The sequence below is a fragment of the Rhipicephalus sanguineus genome, chromosome 7 (assembly GCF_013339695.2).
Source record: "Rhipicephalus sanguineus isolate Rsan-2018 chromosome 7, BIME_Rsan_1.4, whole genome shotgun sequence".
NCBI lineage: Eukaryota > Metazoa > Arthropoda > Arachnida > Ixodida > Ixodidae > Rhipicephalus > Rhipicephalus sanguineus.
This window is the reverse complement of record NC_051182.1, coordinates 145,424,442-145,442,396: the sequence shown is the minus strand read 5'-3', so window position 1 is coordinate 145,442,396 and position 17,955 is coordinate 145,424,442. Positions and strand designations below refer to the sequence as shown.

Here is a 17,955-nt window from a genome sequence, read left to right as displayed (position 1 = left end):
TTCATACACACGCAGCCGGCGCGGGAAAGTGAGCGGAAATAGTGCGTGGTTGGTGGTCAAACAAAACCAGTCAAATGTGAGAAGCAACGTTTACAAAACTTGTTCCTACAAACGTTAATTTATAGTTTTAACGGAAAGCAACGTTTATAGTTCTATGTCAGTCTACGTTGGAACCAACGTTTATAGAAAAGAAATGAGAACAGCGGTAAAAACATGGCGACCATGACGTCCCTTCAGCCATTGAAATAACCACGTGAAATCCTTCGTATTTCATATTACGGTACTGTGTTCGTATTTCTCGTGTACTTGCACAGTACTTGCATGGCGCGCACCATCCTCCTCCGTTCTGAAATAAAGGTGTAGCCACAAAGGGGGTAGGAGGAGGTGACAAATTCCCGCCTAGTTGCGTAGTCAGCATTTTTTTTCGGGGCGGGGAGGGGGGAAGGAGGTTCAACCATACTTTATGAATCTTCTTGCGTGAGTTTGTATGTGTACGTGCATACATACACATGCAAACTTGAAAATTTCCGGCGGCGGGGGGGGGGGGGGGTGAACCCCCCAACAACCCTCTTGGCTAACCAGTGCTCCCGCCCCAAACTTTTCAGTTTACATGCACACAGTCCCAGTCATGGTAGCAGTAAAGAAGCCGAGTAGAGACGTGAAAGCGTAAGGGACGAAGCCGAGGGATTTGACAGTGTTCGAGGGCCATCGGCTTGCTAGGAGGTTGTAACCACCTGTAACTACAGTGAACTGTAACCTCCTTGTCGGCGTGTGGCTGCCAGGGCCACCATAGGCTACGGTGCCACGTTCTAACAATGCGACCTTTCCTATCTGCGTGCCAGTTTTAGCACACTTCAGCCTCGCAACAATATAACATCTAAGAGAATTCGTTGCTGAACTGGTTAGTTCATAATGCTGAACTGCAGAGCACAAATTCGGTACGGGACATAAAAGAGTACACACTACACAGGATAGCCTTTGTTCTGTGCGGCGTGTGCCCTGCAATGTCCCGGGCCGACGCGCGATCATTCCAGGCAGGCCCGAAGCCAGGAATTTTTTGGGGGGCGTGGTGGGGGGACGGCACTTGCTAAAGGCTTCGACAACTTGAGAAAAACACATATTATCGTTTTTTTTTTCGGTAAAACACCCCCTCTATCAAAATTTCGGGTCTACGGGCTTGACTCCAGGTCCTCCAAGAATAAAACCATGGCCACTGGCGTGAACGTCACGAACGGCCCAAGAACCAGCATTTTACCAAAAAATTTTCGCAAGCTGGATTGAATCCGACGCACTGTGCGATTCGACGTTGTGAAAAAATGAATTTATTTTACTGACCATGGTCTATAGCAGTCGAACACTGATGCAACTACACAAAACGACAAAAATGAAACGATTGTTATGCGGGGGCGCGGTAACACACACACAAAAAAACACGTATGTTGCCGTCAAATACTGCAAAAATTCTACGCTGGTATGTCTAAGATAATTCAAGGGCGCGCCCGTAGCGCATGTATATATATATATATATATATATATATATATATATATATATATATATATGTATATATATATATATATATATATATATATATATATATATATGTATGTATATATATATATATATATATATATATATATATGCGCTACGGGCGCGCCCTTGAAGTATCTTAGACATACCAGCGTAGAATATTTACCAATATATATATATATATATATATAACTTGAGGTGATTTTTATGTTCATAGAGCTGATCAGATGACTTGCTTTTCAAAACTGTTTGTTTTAAATCAAGGAAGAATCTGCACAAACAGAGTGTGCAGGCTGGGCCGCCTTATACCGCGACAACACAGCAGTCTTGAATAACACTTTGGAAAATATTACCGTGATGTTTGAAAAGTAAACCCAAATTTAACCTGATTATCTGAGCATTGCATCAGCAAACTTCGCAGTCTTAGTTTGGCGTTGTAGATATACGACGAGTATAAAGAATCTGCTATGACTCTAGTACCTGAAGTTCTCACTTATTAAACAAAACATGTGACTGACAAAGCAAGGTACTTCGTAGAAGTCTTCAGGATAAGCCGAGTGCCAATTTCTTTGCTGTTAGAGCCCTGTAATATAAAGTCTTTCTTAAGAAGAAGACCAAGTTTAGTCGATTAATGCGTAAGCAACCACACTGGGCTGTTTGTGTATAGGTATAAGATTATAAATGACTACGAATTTATATGCTAGGTGTCGTTCCTTGGCCTTCTACTTTTCCCAGTTTTTTTTTTTTGGGGGGGGGGGGGGGGTTGACGGAAGATCGGTGAAGTGGCCGTGTACTCCTCCCCTCCGGTTCATTCAAGTAAATAGCCTACGTAAACTGTGTAAGCTCAGATTTTCCTTGAAAAAATGTGAGCGATTATAACGTTAAACTACCCCGCATTGTTTCCTTCTATATAGGTCGTCGTTAGCTGTTAATGACTAGTAGAAATTTTCTCGGTCATGCTCAGAGCACCTGCTCGTATAAACGACGCAACAAATGACGCGTAAGTGATCCACCGTGTGATTACCACGTACGCATGACTGCGTAAAAAATGATAACGAACTATTTTCAATACGGCGTATTGTCTTTCATTGGCTCTTCGCTATTCGTCAAAATTTTTCAATGTGCCATAAAATCGCCTCTTTGTTACGCGACGTCACAAGTTACGGAAACTCGCGGCGTTAAAATGAAGTGTTACACCAAGGGATACACCAACAAAACCAACTCATACTTCTCCATTTTCAATGCTTTAGAAGCTGTACTCCCAACAACATATGCACCATGCTTCACTTCTTTACTGTGCTGTTGCGTTCACAAATGATGTGTCCTCAAAGCAACTAAAAGACCTTCTTACTGGTAAAGGTTGCATGGGTGACAACATATTACCTCAAGACACAACATGCTCAGCAATAGCCCATTCAACATAATTAATGTAAGTTACATTGGTGTGCAGTCATCATAAATGTATGAGAAGTGCTTCCACATGCACCATACTAGCCGAAATATGCATAATAAAGGCACTGTATATTAACTTGAATAGTAATAACTGTTAATTTAGATATTAGGCTTGTTAATGTGGAACTGAATGATGCATGTAAGTTTTTTAAGGCTTCAGAAATTCCGGATTTATCACGGATGACCGCATTTAAAATCCGACAAGTGTCCCCTGGACGTCCATGTCCAAATTGAGTCCGGCGGACGTCTGAATGTCCGTGAAAGACGTGTCCAGGACGTCCAGATTAACGCATTTTTGTTTGCGCGGGACGGTCCGTCAGATGTCCGCCGTACGTCATTGGGATGTGTACGGGTGTCCACTGGACTCTCGAACATCCGGCGATGACCATCCATCGGATGTACTGGGGATTGTTTGTAGTCTATTGGGGTGTGTTCATCTTTAACCAGATTTCACCATCTGAAGCTGTACTTGTATTATGCAAACTATACTTATCGAATTCGGTCTGCAGCTTCAATGAAAAACTGTTTCAACGTTTAATTTTCCTGCTGACTTCCTGGTTGGAATGTTCTATGTTACTTTGTACCTGGCAAGAACTCGTATCTTTTCTACATAAGCTATATGTGCGCGTAATGAGTTTATATACTTATCTGTGGTGTCAAGACCAACTAATAGTGGGAAAAAATATGCTCTTATTTCTATGGTCTTGTTCATTCAAAATGGTATTATATTTATCAATCTGTACTAAATAATCCATTCATAATACCCCTTCTGTTCTATTTGGGTACAAATTTGGCGATAATAATAAATGGCACGGCTAATTTGGCAACTTTTGACTTGAGTTCTGGCTCCTTTTCAAGTTCACCCAACGGCAACCTTGCCTGTGGCCAGCACACCCATTGAGGTTGACACGATGGTTGTGCAGTGTGTTTCTTCAATGCGGGTGCCTTCTGAAGAGAAAAAGAAGCAGAGAGAGAGCCTTGCTAAATAAGACCATACCAATTAGGACCAAGCTAATTGAAGCCCTTATAATTAGGATCATGTTAATTTAGACCTTGCTAATATTCTAGGTCGGTCACCAGCTCCGCTGCTAGTCCAGCCTTGAACCACTAGTGCAAGATTCCCACATTTTAAAAGGGACGCATACAATCGCCCAGAACTACAATTTAGATAACCCCCCTATTGGAAAGATTGTATATCGTATTGGCTAAAAACGAGCCCTGTTTTTCTCCTTAAACGCGGATTTACATATTTATTTCTTCACTAAGGTCACTTTTCGCGCCTCAAGCGGCGCAAAAAGCAAAGACGCATATGATGGCGATATCTTTTACTGGTGCACGCGGTTAATGGTCTCTTATCAGTGTTGAAATACAGCACACTTTTTTATTATAATCTTTTCTAGCCTAAAAATGTGCCGATACACCTTCGTTTGTAGAACACCGTGGTTTGTAGTGAGCAGAACAGCGGCGCCGCCTTCGCCTGATATGTGATCCGATGCTCATAAACGGTAGCACGTGGCCTCCGCGATTCGCTCGTTACCGGAGCTAATCGCGGAGGCCACGGGCAGCATGCAAGTTAGCTGAAAGCGGCCCCTGTTAGTCACTAGAGAATTTTTCCAGTGAATCTAGCGCCTGCAGACATATAGCGGCACCTGTAGACAAGTTAGAAAAGTACCACGAGCGCCTGGCCCTAGCCTGGCACGCGAGGCGGTGAAGGAATTTCACGTGATGACGAGCGTTCGAAAAGCTTACTCTACCGGCTTTTTTTAAATTAAGAAAACGGTTGAAAATGTCAAAATGAAGGTGGTCAACCAAAGTTGCACTCATTCCTGTGAAATTAGAACATTTAGCATGATGGACATATTTTGCGAGGAAAGCTATCGGAATTGCTCTCAGTTCTCGGCGTTGCTGGAGGAGGCATTCGTACTTTTTTAGCGGCTTCTCAGATTGAAAAATTCTCTTTACAAAATATCCACGCGCTTTTGGAATCAACCGCTGCAGGTTTATTCACTAATGACGGGGAGCTCCTCGTTGCGCCGTGTAAAAAAACTGCACCGGGAAAAATCAGTTGTCAGTCCCTTCAAGTGCGTAGCTCTTTAGGGGCCCAGTTTGTCGTCCATCCACTGTCTCGTGTCGCATGGCCACGCACTGGTCAATACAGGTCCAAAACAAGGCTAAAAACGTTCAGAACCCGTTCAAAATAAACTAAAAAGGTCTGCAATAATATAAACTACAGAAATAACCAAGAATTAATCGCAATATTTTGCCTCAAGTCGCGAAAAACTCTTCTGAAACGTCCGGCTGAGACCCGCGCCGCGCGACAGAGGGCGCCACCGCCTCGGCAAGCGCACGATTGCCAAAAGAATCGCTGGGTTGCCCGTGCTACACAATTCCTCAGGTTTCACGGTGGTGGAGACGCATTAGGCGCAAGATTTAGAACTACGCCAAGACCCACATCAAGAACTACATCAGCGCTACATTAACCGAAGAATTAGAGCTGGATTTAGAGTTTCAGCGATTGAATTCACGTAAAGCTTATATTTTTCTCAGCCGATTGTATTGATCACTGCTTTATCTGCATCAGGTACTATCAGAAAAAAATTATGCTCCTGGTCAAGAACAAAGCCAAACGTAAACCGTTGCGGAGCACATTTACATTACCAAACTACAGCGGTTTCCGTAAAACGGAGCCCTCTTACAAATTTCTACGTTAGTATATTGAACACAGAATACTCTGTTAAAAAGATATAACTTAAATACCAGTTTATACACAACAGACTCCTTACGTTATATGTAAACCTAACTTACTGTTTCCTAAAATGTGCACCATAGACCATTAAAAAAAATGGCGCAAACTGTAGAATGGACAATGTTTCCAGATAATCCCACGTAACTTTGAAACAGCAGGTTTTATGAACTGGACTGAACGTAACATTCATTCCATCTTTTGTGAACAGCCAAAATTTAAAAAAGGATCCAGACACAGACCAAAAGGATTTAAAAATTATTTGGTCGGTGTCTGGATCCCTTCTTTAAAAATTAAAATGTTTCATCCCGGCCAGACATGCAAAATTTTGTATTTTTGGAATAAAAGTAGGGCTTGCGAAAGGTGCCCCAAACAAGTGATTTTATTGGCTTAGTTGCTGGGAAATTAGCCTGACAATCCTAAGAATACATACATTGTAGTGTTCAGCTATAACATGTGAATTGGTTAACCAAATACAATTGTATTTGGTTAACCAATTCACATGTTATAGCTGAACACTACAATGTAAGGACGTACGCTTCTTTGAATAATCTGAAATGCCATTAGATAGGGGCAACGCAGAGTCGTCCTCATCAATAGTCGGATAGAACTTTAGAAGTCTGCGGCATTTCCTCTTCCAAGGCCGATGCGCACAAGCCTGCTCCAATTGACGCGCGTTCTAGACTGACGTCATGAGCCGGAAGACTGGTGGCTCTCCCTTTGTAGAACATTGCGAGTGCATGCGCGGGACTCTTTCCTTAGCGGAAGCGATTGGCTGCCGCGCCCTTGGCCGCGTGTCGGTCATCAGGGCGAGGCCTCTACGGACTTTTTAAAGGGGCCCTGCGACATTTTCTCAAGTAATTGTCGAATGGTTTCATTAAAAGAGCTTATTGCCTTACGAATCAACTGCCGCAAAAATTATCCGTCAAGTACGAGCGGAGTTACAGGGATTTGTCGCACGATTCAAGCGCTCTCTCCTTTCGTACAAGCGAGCGCGCTGAAAGCTACGAAGGGAGGGGGATGACCATAGGCGTACGTTTGGGGGGGGGGGGAAGGGGGGGGTCTGCGATGAACCTTCGCCCCTCTGATGAGGAACCCTGCACACGCCTATGGTGATGACAAGGGAGCAAGATGCGTCCCTTGGACCTCACGAGTTATGACCTTGAGCACTTTTCTTCGAATGCGTGGCTTACTTTCAATGTGGTCGAGACAGCGGCCACTTCACGACATCAAGCGGCGGCCACGGTAACTATGCAGCGCACGATGCTCAAAACAGCCAATGGCCGTTGACTTTTAGAGTTTAGGCATGGTCATTTGGGTTTATGGCATTTGATTGCGAGGGGAACGATTTTTAGCGACTATGAGAATCAGTTTTAAATTCCAGGCCATGTGCTGTGCTATGTTTGGCTCGCGTGTTCTAAGGCACCTTCACTACCGATCGGCAGCGTTTTCAGACTATGCTGAAAAAGTGTTGCAGGGCCCCTTTAAGTTGTATCCAACTACAAGGTGAACGCCTTTGTATTCCGGACTTCATAGAAGCTGATGCTTAATATGTAATTCTGAAAATTATTATCCTGTTTATCGACACCACAAATAGACATCATGTAATGGAGGTTTCCCTCATAAAGTAGAATAAACATTCTATTTTTACCGACTTGAATACTAATAATGCGTTCACCTTGGATGTGGTCGACCCTGTGCACATGCGCCTTTTCTCATGGCTGTTGCTTTAAAGGGGAACTCCGGTGCCTTTTCGACCATATTGAGATAATGCCGTTTTCAAATAGTATAAACAGCCTTACAACAGCAAGGGTGGTTCATTTTGCTGAAAGACTCGTCATTAATTTTAAATAAGCAAAAAACGACCAGTCGAAACCGAAACAGGGAGCTGAGCTGCTCCGTGCTGGTATGCGATGACGTCATGAAGTGCGCTACACGCCGCCACGGCTGGCCAGGGTGTAAACATAGCACACGTGCTTCCTCTATCGCGCGAAAAGCAAGTTGGCTATGTCATCGACGCGGAATCAAGCTGTGCCAGCCCGTATCAACTTACCAGTGAAGAGTTCAGCAATGATTGCAGCTACTATCTGAGCGCGGAAGCATCGCCTTTTGATTTCGACCTGCCGGCGCGTGAAGTAGCTGATGTGCCCCGCATCGATCTCCTCGTTGCTCAGTATTGTGCGTGCTTACTGTAAAACCCGATGTCAACGACGACTAAGACGCTAGCAGCTAACAAAACCGAACAACTTTACTCGCGTCGTCGCCACCTCGTAGAAGCGCGCGATGCAACCGTCTGCTGGGCGAGGCGGGGTTCGAAAAAGAGTAGGCACGTTACGTCACACACACAGGGTGGCCCGCGTTAACAGGCGTGATTCCGGAATTGGCTACCAATTTTAAAATTCGTTTTCTAAAAAACTGAACGACTTACGGTTGTATAATTTGGCCCATATCATCAGGGTACCGAAGAGAACATATGTTTAAAGTTTAATTCATATCAGTGAATATCGAAAAATCCCCGGAGTTTCCCTTTAAACACCTGCTGGAAATTTATGTTACAATCCTTGCATGCTCGAAATTCTTCGGCAGAAAAGTGGAAGCTGCTACGGGCACCAGTCAATAACTACTGCGATCCTGCGAATGCCGTCCCAAGCAACATTTTATCCTTGGCAAAATGTCGGCCTGACGTCGCTGGCCAACTGCACTGTCGTTGGCCCAACCTTGGCACCCGATGTAGGGCCGGTCTCGGGGATTGACATTGGCCTCATGTGGGCCTGCGTCGGCACCCAATGTAGGCCCGTCCACCGTGGCCGACGAGGCCGAGTGCACGGTGTTAGAAGTATAGGTGGACCGACGGCGCCTCCGGAAGCGGCGAACTTTTGTCCGCAGGGCCCTAGATGGCGCTACACTACTGGTGGCTCAAGAGCGGTATCAGGCGTGGTCGCTTCGGAGCCGCGACCGCCCCTCGAAATGAATAAAAAAACTGTGCGTTCGCGCTATAACGAGCGCAAAAATAAATAAATAAATAATAGCTTCGAATAAATCGAAATTTGGACGATACAGCCGCTACCTGTTGAATATGTTGAATTTGCCACCGCGAAGGTTGGCGGTGGCAAATTCAACATATGCTTTCCTCATTCGGACAATTAAAGATATGACAGTGACGTCACGCTGAAATATGACAAAAATTAGTTCTATTTGTAGAAGTATAGTTTAGATAGTTAGAAAAAATACCGCATTAGCCGTAGTATTACAACAGAAAATACACAGTGTCTTTGCTGTCGCGAACATTCGAAGTAATTTGCGGTCGTTGATCGCGGATAAAAAAATGTGTCACGAATACGACTCTTTAGCTGGTCGTGCATAAAATACTGAATTTTAGCGAATGCCAGCAGCTAAGTTTGAGGCACCGACGAAGGATATGAAAAAGCATCCTGGTTTGGCACTGCGAGAAGGGGAGACATTATGAATGGTGGATATATGTTTCCGATTCTTCTCTGTTGCCAACTGAGGAATATATTTCATTGTTTATGTCTCGCATAGTCACCCGAAGACAGCGTTACTACTTCGTCTTTCAAGGAACACGTCGATCGCGGTGTGCGGAGTCTTTACGAGCGTAGCCTGTCAACCGCGATGGTACACCGATTACGGTACTCGGCTGCTGACCGAAGTTCCCTAGTTCGATCCCAGCCGCGGCGGTCGCATTTTGATGGAGGCGGCGTGCTAGAGACCCGTGTACTCTACGATGTCAGTGCATGTTAAATAACACCACATTGCCGAAATTTGTGGAGCTCTGCTACGGCGTCCCTCATAATCATAACGTGGTTTCAGCACGTAAAACCCCATATATTCTCATTGTTAACAAGCGTAGCTTTCGCACAGAGAGAGAAAGACTGCAAACGCACGTAGGTGTTAAAAAAAAGCGGGCCAACTCACGGCGTGGATGAACTCAAGACGATGAACTCAAAACGAACTCAATACTTCGTCGGCACGGCGTCATTAGCCAGAGCCGCCTTTCGTGATGTGCTCACAAGAACGTGCCCATTGTACACTGCTTCCCACGTCTTCTTTATGTACCTCGGCTTGAAGTGCTTCTCGCACACGTAATCAGTCGACTGCAGCACGCGGTCCTTGCGCGGAATCGCATGGCGCCAAACATTCAGGCGTTCCGCATCTCAGGGTGCAGAAAAATCGACTTTTCAGTGCAGGTCTTGTACACAGAGTTGCACAGCGGCACAAAACACTTTTTGCCCATTTCACGGCTTTCTCACTCGAATAGCATGACCTGCCATCGCACAACAAGAATTAAACGAGGAAGCAATGTGGCCACAACTGCTTCGTCACCGTGGCTTGGTCGGAAGAGAGGCCGGCGCGCGCCGCTGTGAGCCTCTTGACTGCTCCTGCCACCTCGCGGCGTGACGGCGCGGAGGAACCGAAGTTCGACGCAGCGAGCGCACGGCGCCGGTGCTGCGTCGTTCCACCTGTACTTCTAACACCGTGGCCGAGTGCATGCCGCTCGCGGGTTGACTAATGCCCGACCTTACATAAGCGTCGATTTACCGACGGCCGTGGGTCGGTTGCGGACGTTTTTCGCTAGTATTGCTCTGCTTTTTTTTTCTTATTTTTTGTGCGTGTTCTAACAAAACGCATCAATTGTTTTTCTGGTGTGTTGATGCGTGTCGTATTTAATGTGAACGGGCAGTTTATAGAGGCGTTTAACTCTATCTGAATTAATTACGGGCAGAGTGCACATGTAAGACGGAATTAAACTCCTCTAACGGTCTGCACTTGTTAACGTGTTAATACGTAACACACAATAAAAGAAAGACGTGAATATAAGTTTTCTCTCTTTAGATCTTTATTTTGCAATTGTATAGATGCACTAATTTTCCATGCAACATTGTTCGCACGGAGCGTTTGCATCAGCCCTTGTGCAACGCAACCGTACAGTCCATGTGATCACGGCATGATAACGCTGACATATATAAATATAAAGACGGACGGCATTCCTGTTGGATCGGCTCCCTTCTTTCGGCCACTTCTCGTGCTCTTGGCCCTGAACACGTGCGCAGATGCGACGTTTTACCGTCGAGATGTTAGACTTGCATTTTTCTTCTGTCGGGAAAAACTGAAAGAAACAACAATGAATAATACTGTGAGAAAGGTAGATTATTTACTTGACCAGTTGCACAGACATGTCGCGTCTAGAAACTCTATTCACACAACTAAACAAAATAATTTTGTCGCTGCACAAATAAGAAAAACACTGCACTTACAATAAATGCGAGTGTGCTGAAATTCCGAGAAGTGCTTCAAGCTCCACAGCGCACAAACTAGATAATATGTGGAGAGAGGATGGATCGAGGTTTTTGTTGTTGGCTATGTCACTGGAAAACAAATGGTACAATAAATAGATTAATGAGAACACAATCTTACCTTCAAAGCAGCCGCGGGCCAGTCACATATTGTGCAGTCGGCATTTACAGCACACCTGCGACCAAATTCAATGTGAAAAGCGATTGCGTGAGACTTTCATAACCAAGCATGCATCTTACCAGAGTTCTTTTCAGTTGGCGAGAGCAGCGCAGCACGCTATTCACACTACAGTCCTTGTTGCAGGGTTCCCTAGAGAAAACGGCAAAATATGTCACGGCTTTACAATAAGATGCCACAAATAAAAAACAAGAAAATCTGACATATTTGCCCGTCAACGAAGTCTTGGGTCCACAGACAAATATAACCGCCGTTCGCCTGAACATTTCTGATCTGCCAGCTAGAAGAGACGACCAGATTGACGCATCAATTGTGCAAATAAAATTTGATTTTGTTGCTAGACAAAACTCACCATGCGATACAGCGAGGAAATAAAATGCCACTTACGAGTTCGCTTCAAATCCTCGGCAATGGGAGAAGGCCGCCTCCAGGATCAAGGCAAACGAAATGCCTCTGAGTGCTTGCCCGTCTCTGTGCAGTGTTTCAGTCAGCACGTCCTCGCTCGAAAGAGCTACAATTTGGCGGGAACTGACGCATGGAGCTTGCTCCCCTCCCCAGCGCTGTGGCAAAGAAAAAAAAGAAAACGCGAGAGGTGCGGGGTCCGGCGCCCCGCTATGGTAGCCCCGCTGCACGCCCCGCCTCCCTCTTCGTTCCTCCTTTCAGGCCTTGTCATTCTTTCTGGGAGAGAGATCTCACCACTTTTTTTTTTTTTTTCGGAGGAACGCACGTGTTGCTTATATCAGCTCTTTCGGGTGAGAAAAAAAAGGAGCGGGAAATTTCAACTGAAGCATATGCCTGAACATTTTAGGGCAGCGCTAATGCGTGCAAGAAGCGGATCGAATTTGAATTGAACCGTTTTCGTTGTTAACACAAAATATCGTTGGTACTCTAACATTAAAACAAATTAACATGAAAACCATAAACTGAGCATCAAGTAGAAATTTTAAAACTCTTCAGTGTGTGCGGACTATCGAATTCTGGCTCTGCAAACGACGTATAGCTTATGACCGTAGAAATTATTGTATTTTTACGCTAATTTCGTGTTTATTTGGGCATAGATGATATTTTGAAATATTCGTATTAACGCATATGGGCTATTCCCGAAGACCGAATCAAGTATGACGATATTCGATTCGATATTCCAAATGTTCAATCTTCGCACACTTCTATATTTAACCATTATATCTGATGTCCCCCCTTTGTCATGCGGCTCGATCAGATCAATCATATATTTATATTCACGACAGTGCTAAAGCGTGAGCACCGTGCTAGCGTTCCAGAAGTGCCGAACTGTCCCACTTGAGCTCATAGACAAGGCGGAGGAGGGGATGATAATTTTCCGTGGACAGTTCAAAATCGTAGATATTTTAATAGAGCCTAGCGCGCTATAGTATCACGATCAAAATTAAATTTCTGCTCGGCACTCGCATTTATTCCCATTTATTGCTGTTGTTCAACTCAAGTGTTTTGCATCTAATGCATGCAAAGGTGGTACGTTTTCTTGAGCTTCAAGCAGAAACCGTAAACGCTCAGTACACTTGAAAAGCACTCATGTCGTACCACTGTACATTGAGCATATAAGTGCTTCATCATAAGAGGTAGGGCTTGATCGGTACTCATGACAATGCGGCGGAGGATTCTCGGCGGCCCGATCGCTAAAGGTTGCGAAGTTTCATGGGCGTCCGGAGGGGAGTGCAAGGGGGGGCAGCTGCCCCCCCTTGGAATTTCGGATACTATTTTCCTATGCAGTTGCGATAAGCTACACAGCTTCATTAGCACACTCAGGTCCTGGCCTTCAGGTTTGCCATTCAATTTCGCGCCTTACAAACTACTGACTAATCTTGCCTGTCATGTCACGGCAGTGAAAGAAAGGCTGCCAGTGCTGAATGCCCCCCCCCCCCCTTGCGTATGCACCCCCCTGCAAAAAGTTCTGCGGACGCCCTTGCGAAGTTTCTTGCGAAACAGGTGAAAAACTTCGACATTTAAATTCCGCCCCTAACCAACTAACCGCCCCTAATGCGTCTTGAAATATAAAGCTACAGCGTCCATAGAATCATAGAAATATAAAGCTACAGCGTCCAGTTTTAAGCACGTGTTGCTCCTATATGGATAATTATTATTCTGTGAAATAACGGAACTAGCAAACATTTTATTAACATTGATCCAACAGAACAGCAGTGTGCGTTGCGCGTTACCCGCCGCAAATGCTCCATTATATGCGATTCTTTTATACGTATGAGTAAGAAGATTAGACAAATCCGCGGAATGTTTCTCATGCATTTCCATGCATCATATTCGCTCGCTTATCTTTTTGTTTAGTATTTTCAAGACGTATAAAACGACCACAATGCGACTTCTGACTGGCATTATTTCGTATCTTGAGGCAGTGATATCCTAATTGTGCAGTATTTTAACTTCTTTATAATGTAGGTTACGGTGTACCTGCTTTGTCTTTTATTAAAAACAAGGGTTCATTTTTATTTGAAATGCTGTGCTAAAAGGATGAATGTCACAAACATATACAAGGCGACCTCTGACAAAGTGATGGAATAACAGAAACTTTTCAAATAGGCATATCGGGGAATATACCCGTCGTAACTGTATAGTTCCCTGGTTTCAGCCAGAGCTTATTATCTGTGGGAGGTAAAGGTGTAACTACATTGCACAATAAAAAAAAGATAAATTCGCTTTAACTTAATTGAAAATTTGTTGCTACCTAGACGTACATGCGTAAATTTTGACAAACGCAAGTCTTTAGCGGTGCTGTTTCGGACGTGTCCCATTTTCTTATCTTGGCGGCAAAAAGCACTGCTGGGCACTGACGGTGGGCCTGCAGATGTGCGGCTTCTTCGAAAGAGGAGGCGGCTCCACGCTGAGAAAGAAAACCGGAGAACAGCGGAAAAAAAGAAAAAAAGAAGTTTCCCTCTCCCCACCGGGACCTTCCGGGGCGCGGGCCGCCGTAGCGCATGTTTTTTTGCTTCTTTTTTAAATGTGCTTTTCACTCCACGCTCTATACTGTAGAGCAGCGCGGTTCCTTCTGACCCTCTTCTTTCCCGCACTTTTCCGCCTCCTGCGTTTTATTTTTCACAGCACGAGTCTTCAGTGGATTGCCATTGCAATGTGTTCGTTCTAACAATCTTGAAAGAATATTTCTTGTTCGTGTATTGGTACTAAAATCTTACATTGCGGCCACGCCTTTTGATGAGTTTTTTTCACATAGCATATATGGTATTTCCGCTTGCCTGACTTATCCGTCAGCGAAAGATAAGAACTTGTACTCATTACATTGCGCAAATTACATAATAAAGGACTAGCTGTTAGAACAAAACACTGCGTCTCTCTATCCACAGACTGTTTGGGTGTGCAGCGCTGCTCGGGCAGCACGCAAAAATTTTCATGCTTCGTGTCGTCTGTATACAGACGATGCTTCTTTTAGATTATACAGAATTGTTTTTAATGGCCGTTTTAGTTCAGAAATGACATAAATGTATTATGTGAGCTCGGTTTAATGCAAGCGGGGGACATTACTTGCATGAAAAAGCAAAATAAATAATCGCCTATCTAAATAAAGTTCATTAATGACCTTAAAATTACACTGACTTACCGTTACTGCAACTGACTAACTGTAGCCACTGAGTTTGCAATAATTGGAATGAAATCTTACGATTTAATATTTATGCCATCAAATTTTAGGCAGAAGTTCACTGTTGCTTCAGTCACGTTTATTTTTGTAAGAATCAGTTTTAAGCATCGAACAACGACAAAAGCCTAGTTTAACGCCCATGTATATAAATACTGTCGCACACTTGGCGAATGATGGTCTCGAAAAAATCTTTAAAAGTAGATATGCACGCCTGGAGAAACCATGCACGAATGTAATGGCTCGCTATTATTTTTGTTTAGTCAATAATGTATTTGGATTGTTCGCACAAATAATCTCTACCACTTGGTGTAATCAGCTCAAGGACCACAAGTATGTTGTGTGTCACAGGTGATTTTTGTAATGTTTAAAAAATCACACTGTAGGAGTTTTTTGCACTTCCTGCAGTGTATTTTATGCTGCCCTAAAATAATACACGCTGTTCGAATCCTCTGCCGGCAACCAAGGCCGGCACGACGTGTTGCCGACTTGTCGCCCCGACAAGCGTTTGGTGCGCTCGGCGTTCACTCGGCCACCAACGGTGGTGCGAATCGTGCAGCCGACCAAGTGCCGACAAGCGTTTGGCGCGCTAGGCGTTCACTCGGCCACCGACGGTGGCGCGAATCGTGCAGCCGATCTAGTGCCGACGTAGCTGGCAGCGCACCTCCGGCAGACCCTTTTCGGATGTCTGGTGGCCAGTGAAGTCGGCTGCCGGCTATTTGCCAGTGATCAGCCAAACGTCGGCAGTCGGCCAGCGTTGCTTGGGGTGTCGATGTAGCTGCATCTCTGTGAAAAGCACCATATCTCTCAGTGGCACACAACACTCTTAATAACACTGTGTGGTTCCAAATTGTGAGCATTGATCACTGTAAAGCAAAAATCATACTGACCCTTATAGATTCGGCCAAGATGACTTGACAGCGAAAGCCATCTTTTTCTTCTTCCTCTTCTCAGTTGATTGTACTATCCTTCGCCAAGCCCCGAGGGCTTTCTGCGCCTAACATGGTTTAAGTTTTGCAGCAGTGCCTTCGGGATCGGGCAACGTTTGACGAAGTGATTATGTCAGACGATGACATCGCCATGTGACATCACAAATTTAGGCAATCTGTGACGTCATGATGATGATTTTTGCAGCACTTCATGTTGACGCCGCAGTCCGTTTTCATGTTTTATGAGGTATCTAAAACTTTCGCTTTATAGGGGCACTGACAGAGGATTTCAAGCTTTGTCCACTGTGTGTGTTACAAAATGTAACACACACAGTGGACAACAAAAGCGAGCAAAAGATAATCTAGCATTCCGGCTGAACTTCGAGACGGTATAAACAATGAAATGTACTTTCTGGTATATAATATGCAACGCATGAGGTTTCATAAACTCGTGTCATGTCATACCAATTTTCATATATACCAAGTTAATGAAATATCCGCGAGCGCACCACGACTGTGTCATGTCAGTCATGATGTGACATGCATGCCATTATTTTCATGTTACAACCTGCCATTTATGGTTTTCATACACTCATGTCACGCCATACCAACCGTCGTATATACCCAGTTAATGAAACTGCCACAAGTGCACCAAGATCGTGGCATGTAAATCGTGTCGTACACAACATGCACGTCATAATTCCCATGTTACAACCTGTCATTTACTCATGTCATGCCGTACCAATTTTTATATATATCAAGTTAATGAAACGGCCGCAAGCACACCAAGACAGTGTGATGTAATCATACTGTACATGACAACAAATGTAAACATTCGGCGGATATCTTCCTGGTTGTGGGCAACATAATTTTAAGGGTATTTAAATTTAAGCGCTGGGTATTTAAAAAAAAAACTTCGTTGGGGTTTTCTCTTTAATTTCTGTACATGATATGCAGGTCATGATTTTCATGTTACGACCTGTCATTTATGTTCGTCATATGCTAAGTCACACCATACCAATTTTGGCATATATCGAAATGAAACGACTGTGCCAAGACTGCGCCATGTAAATCATGCCGAAAATGACATGCATGTCTCTATTTTCATGTTACTAACTGCCGTTTATGTTCATCATACACTCATGTCATGTCATACCGATATTGGTATATATCAATCTAATGAAATGGCTGGTAGGGCACCAAGACCATCTCGTGCAAATCATGCTCTACGTACGTGACATGCACATCACGACTTGCATGTTTTATGACCTGTCACTAGTGTTCGTCATGCACTCATGTCATGCCATACCAATTTTGGTACATATTCAGTAAATGAAACGGCCACCAGATCAGAAAGTCATAGGCGGCTAGATAGACAGATATGCTTAAAGCGGCTGAAGCTTGCTAAGAAATGCTTTCCATTTGAATTCGTGTCATTTATGTCCTCTGGTGGCTCAGAGTTCCTCACAGGCTGCCACTTAACACAGCCATACGACCACTTAACTTGAACCCGCGACCTTCGGGTCAACAGCCGATCACCATAACGACCAGACCACCCTGGTAGGTAGGCGCCGTCAGGCCCGTAACTAGGGGGGGGGGGGGTTGAGGGGGTTCTGACCCCCCCCCCGAAATTTTTTTGATGCTTTAACTTTTCGGGTGATACTAAAATATTTACACGCCTTCACAGCGACCCCCAGCTGCCAAAGTTACACTGCAACTTTCCTGGCATTGCTTCCCTCTTCTTCCTTTCTTCAAACCTACCAGAACACCTCAGCGCTCCCTCCCCCGCACGCGCACCTGCCCTATTTGTACAGCTTTGCACTTCGCCCTCGCGTTCCTTCGAGTCTTTTCTTTTCGTCTTTCACCCCGTAGCAGCTCCTTTATTGATTCCAGATGCTTCCTTGTGCATTGCCGCTGGAGAAGTTATCCGTCTGTGCGGACCGCACGTGTCGGCTTTGGGTTTCTACGAAAAGCGCGTCTCCTTCTGTGAAAGTAAACAGTTCGACAGCAACGGCAACACCAACACGACGTGCGCAAATTTGCCAGGGAACGAAACCCCTAAGCGGAAAAACTCAGCGGCGCATTCCGAGGACGCAGGCTGCAGGGTAAACTTTTCTCAAACTGTAGTCTTCGCCACCGAAACGAATCATCGAAGATGACATCTACTGAAAGA

The 17,955-nt window shown here is 44.6% G+C and overlaps 1 long non-coding RNA gene across 2 annotated transcripts; it reads right to left on the bottom strand.

Annotated features, from left to right (window-relative positions):
* Positions 1 to 10,575: 10,575 nt before the first annotated feature.
* Positions 10,576 to 12,536, bottom strand: LOC125759369 (uncharacterized). Of its 2 annotated transcripts, XR_007416973.1 has the most exons (5): positions 11,601 to 12,536; positions 11,276 to 11,493; positions 11,157 to 11,211; positions 10,997 to 11,053; positions 10,576 to 10,848 (listed from the first exon to the last, which is right to left on the bottom strand). It is a non-coding gene; the product is annotated as an uncharacterized LOC125759369 (long non-coding RNA). The 2 variants fall into 2 exon arrangements; XR_007416972.1 differs by having other exon boundaries at positions 11,157 to 11,493.
* Positions 12,537 to 17,955: the final 5,419 nt, after the last annotated feature.